We start from the raw sequence: 11,581 nt of genomic DNA, 5'->3' as shown, positions 1-11,581 counted from the left end.
AGAGTTCTCTCTGCCACATGTTAGCCCTGTGACCTTGGAAAAGCTTCAGTGTTCCCAGCTGCCAAATGGGGATGTTAAGAAACCCCTTCCTAGGGTTATTAAGAAGATCCAAACAAGTGGATGGCTGTGAGTGGGCTCCCAGGGACGCAGCATGAGGCTGTTCTGGGATTGAAGTTGGACGAGTCGTCTTGCTCCCCTTGGGTCTTCGCTGGAGCTGAGGGTGTCAGGCAGTATTTGGTCTGGGGAAGGGCAAGGCAGGGCAGGGCAGGGCAGGACAGAGCACAGTGGCTCCAAGCCCCTCTCCTGTGACTTCCTCCCTTACTTCCTTGGCTGCCCTAGGCAGCACTAAATCAGGTCACCACTTGTCTCTCCTTGCAGTGGCTGTCATGCAGGCGGCTCCTGCCCAGCTCCCAATCCAGGTCACTGGCTCCCACACCCCTCCCTTCCCCAGCAGCCAAGGAGACAGCCTCAGTGCTTTTGTTCTTAAGTGCTGCTCATTAGACCCTGGCTGTGTGCCTGACACTGGGCCCATTGCTCTAAGAAGAAATAAGAGGCCCCCTTTGCAGCGTGCGATATGCCAGCCTCCATCACGAGATTGTCTCCCGGAGGGAGATAGGATCACTTCTATTTTATAAGTGAAGAAACTGAGGCTCAAAAAGAAAAAAAAAAAAAAAAAAAAAAGAAAGAAACCGAGGCTCAAAAGGTGAGTATTTCCATCCAGGTCACCCAGCTGGCAAGGGCAGAAGCAAGGTTGAAACCTAGATCTGGCTGATTGCCGAGCCTGTGCTTTTAATCCCCAAGGTCCTGTGTTTCGAAGACAGGAGGCAGAGGGTGCAGGGCAGGCCGGAGCTGGGGGGACCTGGGGAGGAGAGGTGGGGCTCACGCTGAGACTAAGCCGAGGTCCGAGGGGAGCATACGGGGACAGAGGCCCGGAAGGGGGAAAGGCCTGCGGCGTGATGGGGAAGCACACACACTCACCCAGACACACACACACACACACACACACACACAATGGAAAACACCCAGACACACGCAGACACACTGGAAAGAGGCTGGCAAACACCCAAGCACCCGCAGCACCGGCGCACACAGAAAAGACACACGCGCAGACCCAGCTGCACACAAAAGACACACAGGGACCCAGAAATGCACACCCATGTTGATACACATCAGAGACGCGCACAGACCCAGTGACACTCCGACTCCTACACAAACACCCACACACACGCGATCTGGAGGGAAGGGAGGGGAGAGCCAGGGCCGCCTCCTCCAAGGCGAAGGGAAAAGCCTTCCCCAGAAGTGCTGAGTCAGCAGCGGGTGACAAATGAGCCTCCGGGGCGCGGCGGCTGGCGGAGAGCACTTAGCATGCGGAGCGCGTGCGTGCCAGCGCCAGCCCGGCCGGCGAGGGGGCAGGAGGCCCCAGGCTGCCTGCTCAGGGGGAGGCCCCGGGGAGGAAGTGACTCACTTTGACTTTGCAAAGCCGGACTTTGCAGCCCAAGGTCACACAGCAGGCGCTGCCAGCCCGCTTCCTGCGGGGAGGAGGGGAGGCGGGGAGGCCCGGTGGGTCAGGCCTGGGAGAGGCTGGACGCAGGTGGGACGGAGGCTGGAGGCCGGGCGCTGGCCCTTGGCCCTTCCCAGTGTCCCGGCCCCGCAGGCCGGGACAGACAGGGGACCCTGGGCTCCGAGCCTGGCTCCGAGCCGGAGTCTGGGTGCGGAGATCCTGGGGGTCCGTCATAAACCCTCGTCTCCACACCCCAACGTCCACACTGGAATCTAGGAAAGGGGCCATCGCGGCAGGCCTGGGTGGTCGCAGCCACCCCCTGGCCTGGCTCTTCTGCCCTCTGACTTTTGTTATTTATTCTTCAGGAAGCAGCCAGCAAGGTCTTTCTTTTCAAGACATCAATCACATCATTTCCTCCAATGGCTTTCCCCTGCACTTAAAATAAATTCAACTCTTCGTCGTTGGTAACGTCTTTCAATCAGGCCACTCTTGACCCTGGAAGGAAGAACTGTTAAAAAGGACATGAGGGCCACATGGGACCCGGGGCATCCCTGGCCCACAGCCCTACCCTGGACCTGTGTCCACCTCCTGTGTCCTCACCCCTGGCTTTGCAGGACCGACAGGCCCTAATCTCAGCAGAAATGAGATAAACTCAGAGCGTCTCAAAGATGTTGTCACTCTCCATGCAATTACTTTGTGTGAGCCCCTTTATAGCATTCGCTGCTATCTGGGCTTATCTTTTTTATTTGTTTACTTCCATTTTTTTCTGTCCACGCCCCCCTTTCCATAAAAGCTTCTTGATAGCAAAGACCTGTTCTATCCCGTGGGACTATGCTGTGTCCCTAGTACCTGGAAGATTGTTTGGGACATAGTGGTGCTAAGAAACATTTGAGATGTGGTGTGCTGATGAGGGCCAGGCCTGAACGGGCACACATGATTGCAAAAAAACCAGAAAGAGACAGCACATGTGTCCCTAGGGACATGCGAGCAAGGAGCGGGACAGAGCCTGCCGGGGAGTGCTCGTGTGGAGGGCCTACAGGAGCTATGGTAGGGGTAGCCACGGCCCCTAAAACCAGCCAGAAGGCTTCAGAGTATTCCAGGCCTGGCTGAGAATTCCCGCCCTCTAGGTTGCTAGCTTCACGTCTTTAGGCCAGTTATTTACAATCTAGAAAATGAGAATGAAGACACTCTCTCTTCCAGGTGATGGAGGGCTCTGGGGCCCCTCCCAGAGGTCATGGCCTCTCCATGTGAGGTCCTAAGACACGTGGCTCTACCAGAGAAGCCAGAAATGGAGAATTCTTTTCCTTAGGAATGTCCCTGGAAGATGCCATCTGTGTTTCCACTCCAGGCCCTGCCAGGCCCTCTACCTCAGTTTCCTCCTAGGTTACAGAGATCGAGCAGGGCTTCCCTCCTCAAAGGTGGACCTCTAGGGACAGTGGGAAAGTTTGGCAAAATAGAAACACTACCAGGTGCTCATGTCTTGGCTCTATGGTTTGGTGGCCTCTAAGCTGGTGGACTTCTTTTCTTCTGTTTGTTGACTCCTGTCTTTTCCATCCCCACCGTCCCACAATGAGGATCCAGTAAGATAATCATCACGATGATGCTTTGGAAAGTATGCCTACTGGAGGAATGTAAGGGAGTATTCTTAGCTGAGATTTACTCAGGGATGTGGGGCGCAGAAAGCTGCTGAAGCCCCTTTCTCTCTATTCCCAAGGGCCAGTCTTTCTGACACCCCAGCCTCCATCCCATCTTTGTGAGCTGATGCAGCAGCCCCTGGCATGGCTGTTTGTGCTTTGGTGGAAAAATAGAAAAGGAAAGTGGCCCTGGGGGGTGGAGGGTAGCCCTCAGGAGCCTGCACCTCCTGCTACCTGTCTGCAGAGGAACCCCAGGAAGGAAGGACAGCTGCTTGCCCCCAGGTCCCCTGCCCTGTGCTGCTTGCACCATCCGGGGCTGGTTCTGTGCCTGGGGTCCTTCCTGCTGCAGTTCCAGGCAGGGCAGGCTGTCTGGGCAGCAAGTGGGTGGCCTGAGGCTACTCTTCCCCAGTCTTTTGTCCTGACTCAAACTCCCTCATGGGTGAGAGGAGGGGAGAGAAAGCCTTACAGTCAGAAGTTGTCCCTGTGGGATGTGTCAGCATCTGGAGTAGTCGGTTCTGTCTCAGAATGCTGCCTCAGCAAAGGTTTCCCTCTGAGGGCTCCCAGCAGGGCTTCTTGAGGGTGTCACTGGGAGGCCGAAGGTATGGGTGTGGGTGGAGGAAAGTGAGAGGAACAAGACAATAGCATTGACCAGCCTCAAATAGTAACCACAGGCCAGGCCCCATGCCAGGTAATTTGGCCACCTGGGAAAGCTCTGGGTGCCTCGGATCAGCCTGTGAAAAATCCCGTGCCATTGGCCTGTCTCCATTCATCCATTTATTCCACAAATAGTTTTTGAATGCCCTCTGTGTGCAGGCACTGTTCTAGACACAGGGACACAGCTATAGAAATAGATTGAAGGGATCCCTGGGTGGCGCAGCGGTTTGGCGCCTGCCTTTGGCCCAGGGCGCGATCCTGGAGACCCGGGATCGAATCCCACATCGGGCTCCCGGTGCATGGAGCCTGCTTCTCTCTGCCTGTGTCTCTGCCTCTCTCTCTCTCTCTCTCTCTCTGTGACTAACATAAATAAATAAAAATTAAAAAAAAAGAAAAAAAGAAATAGATTGAAAAAGAAATGCTTGTCTTCATGGAGCTTCCATTCTAGTGGAGGGAAAACAGTCAACAACCAAAAGACAGAGGTGGGGTGGTATGTCAGCTGGTGATAAAGAGGGGAGGAGGATGCGGTGTTGGAGTCGGGACAGGTTTGTGATTTGAAGTAGAGAGGGTGGGGAAGGCTTTGCTGAGAAGGTGGCTCTGATTCTGATTCAGTAAGTTTCCTTTTTTTTTTTTTTTTTAAGATTTTATTTATTCATGAGAGACCCACAGAGAGAGGCAGAGACATAAGCAGAAGGAGAAGTAGGCTCCCTGCAGGAAGGCCGAAGGGGGACCCAATCCCAGGACCAGGGGTTCAGGCCCTGAGCCAAAGGCAGAGGCACAACCACTGAGCCACCCAGGTGCCCTGATTCAATAAATTTCTTTAACCTGCACAAAAGTCAAGGACGTGGGTATGAATAGTCATCTCTATGAAGGACAAAGAGATCAAGCCCCAAGGATGAATCCAAGGTCAAACGGCTGGGAAGGGGGAGGAACTGAAATCTGAGCTCAGGCTCTGTCTGTGCTTGTAACCACCACAGAGTATTGGGCGCAGAAAGAGAGGACAGAATGGAAGGGGAAAGGGGAATAAAGGGCGTATGGGGGCCTTGCAATGGTGGCCATCTGTTTTCCAAACTGAAAATCAGGACATGACCTGAAAAGATTTTCCTGTTGCTCATAATGAGAGTGGCCGTCTGGGAGAGGCAGTTTGGATGCTGGCCTGAAGGGTGGGATTTCTGAGACATTCCAGTGGCTTTTGGGCTCACGAGGCAGTCCAAGGGTAGGGCATTGCCATGGCAACCCCAGCCTGGCCTGGGGGCCAAGAGGCTGGTGCAGGGCCACATGGCAGAGAAGCCGCGCTGGGCACGGGCCCAAGACACTGCAGGCCAAGGGGGTGGCCAATGCTGAGGAGGTGGTGGAAAGGGGAGAGGGGGATGACCAGCAGCCCACTCTCTGGGCCAGTTGGGAGGCTGGGCTGGCAGATTCCCAGAAGCCCCCTGGTGAGATTGTGTGAGGTTTAAGGGGCAAGAACCCAGGCTTTCCTGTTAGACAAGTCTGAGTCGAATCCTCCCCCTCTCTGGCCCTGGGCAAGTCACACAACTCTGATGAGCTTGTTTCCCCATCTGCAAAATGGGGATAATAACTCGTCTCATAGGATAGTTGCAAAGATTATCACGTATTGAGATAATGCATGAACTGCGGTTGGCATATTGCAGGCTCAATACATGATTACTGTGGTTTCCCTCCACCCAGTAGGGCGTTGGGGGCATGCCAAGATGGTAAGCCGGGTGGGAAACGGATGACCCAGTCAACCAGGGCAGTTGCGGATTCCCAGCCAAGCCCCGCACGTGGGCTGGGGCTTGGTCAGCAACACCAGAACAATACCCTTCCCAAACAGCTGGCCCCACCACACAGGTCCTCCCTCCCTAACCCCCTCCACTTTACAGCCCCAGTGCCTGGCCCACAGGTCTTTCCACCCCTGCGTCCTAGGAGCTCCATGGACCCATGGTGCCCTGTGTGCAGGTGGGCGGCGAGGTGCCCCTGAGGAGGAACAGAGGCATTCCCATCCTTCCTGCCAGGTGCCACCTTCCTGTCTGCCCTGCCGTCTGAGCCTTCCAGCAAACCCACCGTCGCTCGCACTGTTGCTTCTGGAAGATTGTCCTTAAAGAAAGGAAAGAACCAGAAGGAACATGGGATGCCTGGGTAGCTCAGGGGTTGAGTGTCTGCCTTCGGCTCAGAACGTGATCCTGGAGTTCTGGGATCGAGTCCCACATCGGGCTCCCTGCGTGGAGCCTGCTTCTCCCTCTGCCTGTGTCTCTGCCTCTCTCTGTGTGTCTCTCATGAATAAATAAATAAAAATCTTAAAAAAAAAAAAAAAAAGAACCAGAAGGAACTTGAGAGGCTTTGGCATCCATCCCCTGCCCCCGTCACCACTTCTGTGGGCTGAGCTGCACCCCTCTGGCCATGGGCATGACAGAGTCAAGGATGGCTTGAATCCCCCCAGCTTTTACCAATAGCTCACCACCCTGCGACCTTGAGCATCCTCTCTGGGCCTCCTTTCCATCATGTGTAGAGTGGGGGACACAGACTAGACCGTCTCTGAGGTCTAACTGGCCCTCATCCATGTGCTCCCTCATCCACGGCACTTAGCGCTGCCTGACATAAGCTCTGCTCTCCTTGTCCACTGCCTTCCTCCATGCCAGGTCCCCCAGGGCAAGCTTTCTGTTCGTTCTGTCCCCTGCTATATCCCTGCCACCTATAAGAGGGCACGGCGGGCGGCAGAAGCTTGCATCTGTCCCTGTCCTGGAATGAAGTGAAGGGGTGATGCGAGGCACTTGCAGGGGAGCATGGTGTCTAAGTTGTAGACAAGGTGAGGAGAATTCACGGGGAATGGCGCAGCCTCCCACAGCCAACAGCAGGGAAAGCGCTGGGTGCGAGGGAGCCAGGCTCGGCCTAGCTGTGGAATAGGCTGACAGCACGGAGCTGTGGCCTTCGGAGCAGGAAAACAGCTACTGCCAACCCACGGTTCCAAGGTTCCAAGTGAGCGGGAATAAAGACCCCTACGTCCTTCTCCTGCCTCTTATTTCCTGCTGCAGCTTCTCGTTGGCTGAACCCATCCAGAGGCCAGACAGCGAGAGAGCTCTGTGACCCAGTCAGGCTCTTGGCCACAGAGAGAGTAGAAGAGGGTGGACTGGGCACCGCGAGTGAGCGAGGGACATGGAACATTCCACACAGCACGCGATAGACACTTGCTGAGCGTTTGCTCTGTGCTATAGCATCTGTACACCAGAGACAAACATGTGCTATGAGGGTTCACAGAGCAAGGTCTCTCCCCTCTCCAGGAGGCACAGACCTGTCCAGACTGGATCTTGAAAAGCCTCTCTTCCCTCTGCCTGGGGTGGGGGTGAGGGGGTGTCTCCTCCCTAAATGTAATGGGGGGGGGGCAGCAAGTAGTTAAATCAGGCTGATTTGCAAAATCACACTGACAAATGGAAATGAGGGAGGCTGGGAGTGAGAGGGAGGGCTGGGCTTAGGAAGAGGTTCTAGAGGGTCTGGGGGATGGGAACTGTTTGCTGAGCCATGAAGGAGCCCAAAGGAAGGTGACCTTGAAGCTGGATTCAGGCTCCAGGGTTTGAAGGGTTCAAATCCTACCCCTTCACTCATTTTCCTTGATACCGTGATTCTATTTCATCATCTACACAAGCAAGGGGGGAGGGAGGGTGGGGGGAGGGGAGGGCGGGTGATAAATAGGCCATAGGAATTTTGTGCGGATTAAACCAGAATCTGTGAGAAGGGCTTAGCACGGAGTCTGGGCACACGGTGCACACTGGTATTATAATTAGAGACAAGGGCCGCCCCCCCAACCCCCACCATTCCATTTCTCACGACGAAGGATCTCCACCCCCTCTCCAGCTCCATTTAATTCTGAATGTTTTAGGTCATTCTATGCCTGGCCTTCTGCCAAGGCTCTGACAAAGACAGGAGTTTCTGCTCATTCATCCTAATGCAAGTTCCTGCGTTTATGATAATAGGGAAAAAAATGCATGAAAGGGCTCGCTGCCTGTGGAGGGGAAATCTGCTTAGAATTGAAAATCGGAGTCCTTCCTTGGCCTGGCTTTCCCCTCCCAGCGCTTTGGCAAAGACTGCAGAGAGGAGGGTGGCTGGGAAGAAGAGGAAGGGGAGGAAATGCCGGGGGAGGAGGAAGAGCCGGCCAAAGAGGACCGGGGAGGGGGGTGCAGGGGCAAGGCCCTGGCTCACTGGGGTGACTGGGTTTCAGGGTGGCTGAGGAAGCTTGCCAAAAAGGCAGAGAGAAAAGGCCAGGCCCCGTGTGGCGCGGTGCGCGGTTTCCATGGCGACACCAGCTGCTGCCTGCGCTGGGCTGGGCGCTGGCTGGCTCCTTCTGCGGGGCCTCGTCTGCCACCACATGGTTACCCAGCTCGGTGAGAAGGAAAAATCTGATGGGTTGCCTTGGCCCGGTGTGTCATCACACCGGTAGTGCTCTAGGCACTGTGCTGCGCCCTCTGCACTGGGGACAGGGGCCCGGGAGGTGCCCTTGGAACCTCCGGAGGCACCTGCCTTGTCCCATCCAGTGTGGAGGGAAGAGGCCGCCAGGTGGGCATGGGGATGGGACTGGATCTCGGAGGCTTGTGGGCCTTTGGTGGGAAGTCGTGGGACAGAGGACATCTGGTGGATGGATGAGGTGGTAGGACCCAGAGCCATCCAGGAGAGGGACAAAGGACTGCCCTAGGGCACCTTGCAAGAATTGAGAAGGGGATCAGAGCTATTTAAGAGGTAGAAGTGACCACGTCTGGTACATGGCTAGAAGAAGGCTGAGGAAGTGGAGGCATCTAGAACATCTGTCTCCCAGGGCAGCAGGTAGGTGGGGTGCGCTCCCCAAGACAGAAAACAGGGACTTGAACTGTCTGAGGTAAGGACTCTCCTTACCCTCCCTGTCTAATGGCTCTCGCCCCAGAGCCTACCAAGGATCAAGGAGAGGATGCCTGTTTGTTGAGTGAAAAAGGGAAGGGGGGGAGAGATAAGAAACTGTGTGCCACCAATAAGAGAGAGATGTGCTCAACCCAAGGGCACACCAGCCCTCTGGATGCATACCACCCCAGGAAGCTCCAGGCACCCCAGCTGCATCGGCCTCACACACGCAGACACACATCTTGTAGGACTTTGTCACCTAGATGCTCTTGTTATTTTTGGTATCCTTGCATCCAAATCGGGTATCACAAATTTACTGCAATTCTGTATCTATCTATCTATCTATCTATCTATCTATCTATCTATCTATCTATCTATCAAGTAAGTAAGTAAGTAAGCTCTATACCAACATGGTGCTTGAACCCATGACCCCAAGATCAAGAGTCACATGCTTCACAGACTGATCTAGCCAGGTGCTTGAGTCCTATTTGTGTCTATTCACTGCGGAGATTTTATTTGTTTGTTTGTTTTTTGTCTTCATTCTTACAAGCTGTGTCGGAGTGGACTCCTGTTTCCTGAGCCCTAAAACACATCTACCTGTGAGGGTGTTGGTTGGCAGGCGCCCCTCGCTTTAAGTAAGCAGGTCCAGCAGGTGGATATTCAACAGAAGGCCGGGCAGGGTTGCCCTCATGCTCTAGAGAAGGAGTCTCTGAAGCTTTCCTTTATGCACTTGCACCATGAGGCTGGAGCTGCTGGTGCTTCTAAAGGGCTCAATGGACAGTTTTGTTTACTTGTTGATAGTCAAATGTTGATTGCAGGAGTATAAGGTCCTTGAAGCAGGGACTTGGGCATAGCTCACTGAGGCTTCACTTCCATCTATCCCTAGAGCAGTTCCTGGCTATCAGGAAACCCTCAGATTTTGCTAGAGGAGTGAATAAGTGGATATACGAATGGATGAACCATGAGAACTGGCCAGTTTTTCTTATGCATTCCTCACTCTGAGGGACTCGGGAGGCCGATGAGGCTTTTCATGTCCATCTCACTGTTTCCAAGGAGAGTTGGATTCCAAACACCCCCGAAGACCACAAGGCCAATGGTGTTATTTATCACCCAATAAATACTCTCTGTGTGCCTCGGGGTGCCAGGCCCTGCATGGGATGCAGCAGGTACAGTGATAGGCAAGGCAAACAGGGTCCATATTCTCCTGGAGTTTACATGTGAGTGTGGCAGGCAGACAATTAGATAAATGAATGAGTGTTGGGGATCCCTGGAATGGCTCGGCAGTTTGGTGCCTGCCTTCAGCCCAGGGCATGGTCCTGGGGACCTGGGGTTGAGTCCTGCGTCGGGCTCCCAGCATGGAGCCTGCTTCTCCCTCTGCTTCTCTCTCTCTCTCTCTGTCTCTCTCTGTCTCTCTTTCTCTGTCTCTCATGAATAAATAAATAAAATCTTAAAAAGAAAATGAATGAGGGACGCCCAGGTGGCTCAGCGGTTGAGCATCTGCTTTCAGCCCAGGTGTGTCCCAGGATCCTGGGGATCCCAGGATCAACTCCCACATCAGGCTTCCTGCAGGGAGCCTGCTTCTCCCTTGGCCTGTGTCTCTGCCTCTCTCTGTGTGTGTCTCATGAGTAAATAAATAAAATATTTAAAAAATATATTTGAAAAATGAATGAGTGAGTCAGTCAATACATTGTTAAGCAGTACAGATGAAACGGAAAAGGATCTGTAACAGCGGGTGGAGAAGGGAACCTGATTCACATTGTGCAATCAGGGGAGGTCTTTCTGAGAAGATGGCACTCTAGCTGAGGCCTGAAGGTTGAGAAAGAGCCAGGTGTGTGAAGAGCTAATGAAATGTTGGTGCAGGGAGAGGGGCCAGCAAGTGCAAAGACTCCAAGACAGGAAAAAGTTTGACATGCTTCTGGATGGCCAGCGGTCAGGGAGGTGCCACAGAACCCCAATGGAGCCCCATGTTGAAGGGTCTTGTAGCCCATGGTGAGGAATCTAGTTATTTGAAATGCACTGACAACCATCATTAGGTTTGCAAATGTGAACAACAACTAGGATGTGACCCAGGCTCTGGCTTCTAGGCAGAGAAAGGGTTTGGGGTGAGCTAGAAAGTCCGAGATCCACAGTTTGGAGGTGAGAGGTAAGGGGAACTTGGGCAGGTTAGGATGGTGGCCAGAAGGATGGAGAAAAATGGGTAGAAATGAGACCTAGCTGGGATGGGGCTGAGAGGCTTGTTTGTGAGGCCTGGGGGTGCGTGAGGTGGGGAATGGGACGAGTCTCCGGGCGCCCAGGTTTCTGGGCGAATTTCTGAGGAATTCAAGAGACCTAGTAAACAATGCGATGTCCAGCTGCTGTCAAAGAAAGACCTTCTGTTTACTGGACATGTGAGAACCTTTCCTCCAGAGTCCACATGGGCTGGGCAGTAAAAGGTTCTGCTCCTGTTAATCAAATAAAGAGCCCCTGTGTGAATGGCACCTCACCCGCAGGCGTCTTTGAGAGCAGAGCGTGGGCAAAGAGCAGAGCTCTGGTAGAGTTGTGATCAACCAGTGCAGTGTGGTTTTGAATCGTCTAATTCTTTCTGTGGCTGTCCCCTCAATTCTAGCGTTTGAAAGCAAGCTTGTCTCCAATCGCCTGAACTCAGGACTCTGTTTTTGCAAGGCCGTTCTGGGGGAAAGGGGAGCAACTTCATGGCCCCAGAGGGCAGATGATGAGAAGCACAGGGATGGTGATTCTAGCTCAACACAACAAGGAAGAGCTTGTTGGGGCACCTGAGTGGCTCAGTGGTTGAGTGTCTGCCTTTGGCTCAGGTCATGATCCTGGGTCCTGGGGTCGAGTCCCACATGGGGCTCCTTGAAGGGAGCCTGCTTCTCCCTCTGACTGTGTCTCTGCTTCTTTCTCTGTGTCGCTCATGAATAAATAAATAAAG

The sequence above is a fragment of the Canis lupus genome, chromosome 8 (assembly GCF_011100685.1).
Source record: "Canis lupus familiaris isolate Mischka breed German Shepherd chromosome 8, alternate assembly UU_Cfam_GSD_1.0, whole genome shotgun sequence".
NCBI classification, from domain to species: domain Eukaryota; kingdom Metazoa; phylum Chordata; class Mammalia; order Carnivora; family Canidae; genus Canis; species Canis lupus.
This window is presented reverse-complemented; position numbering follows the sequence as displayed.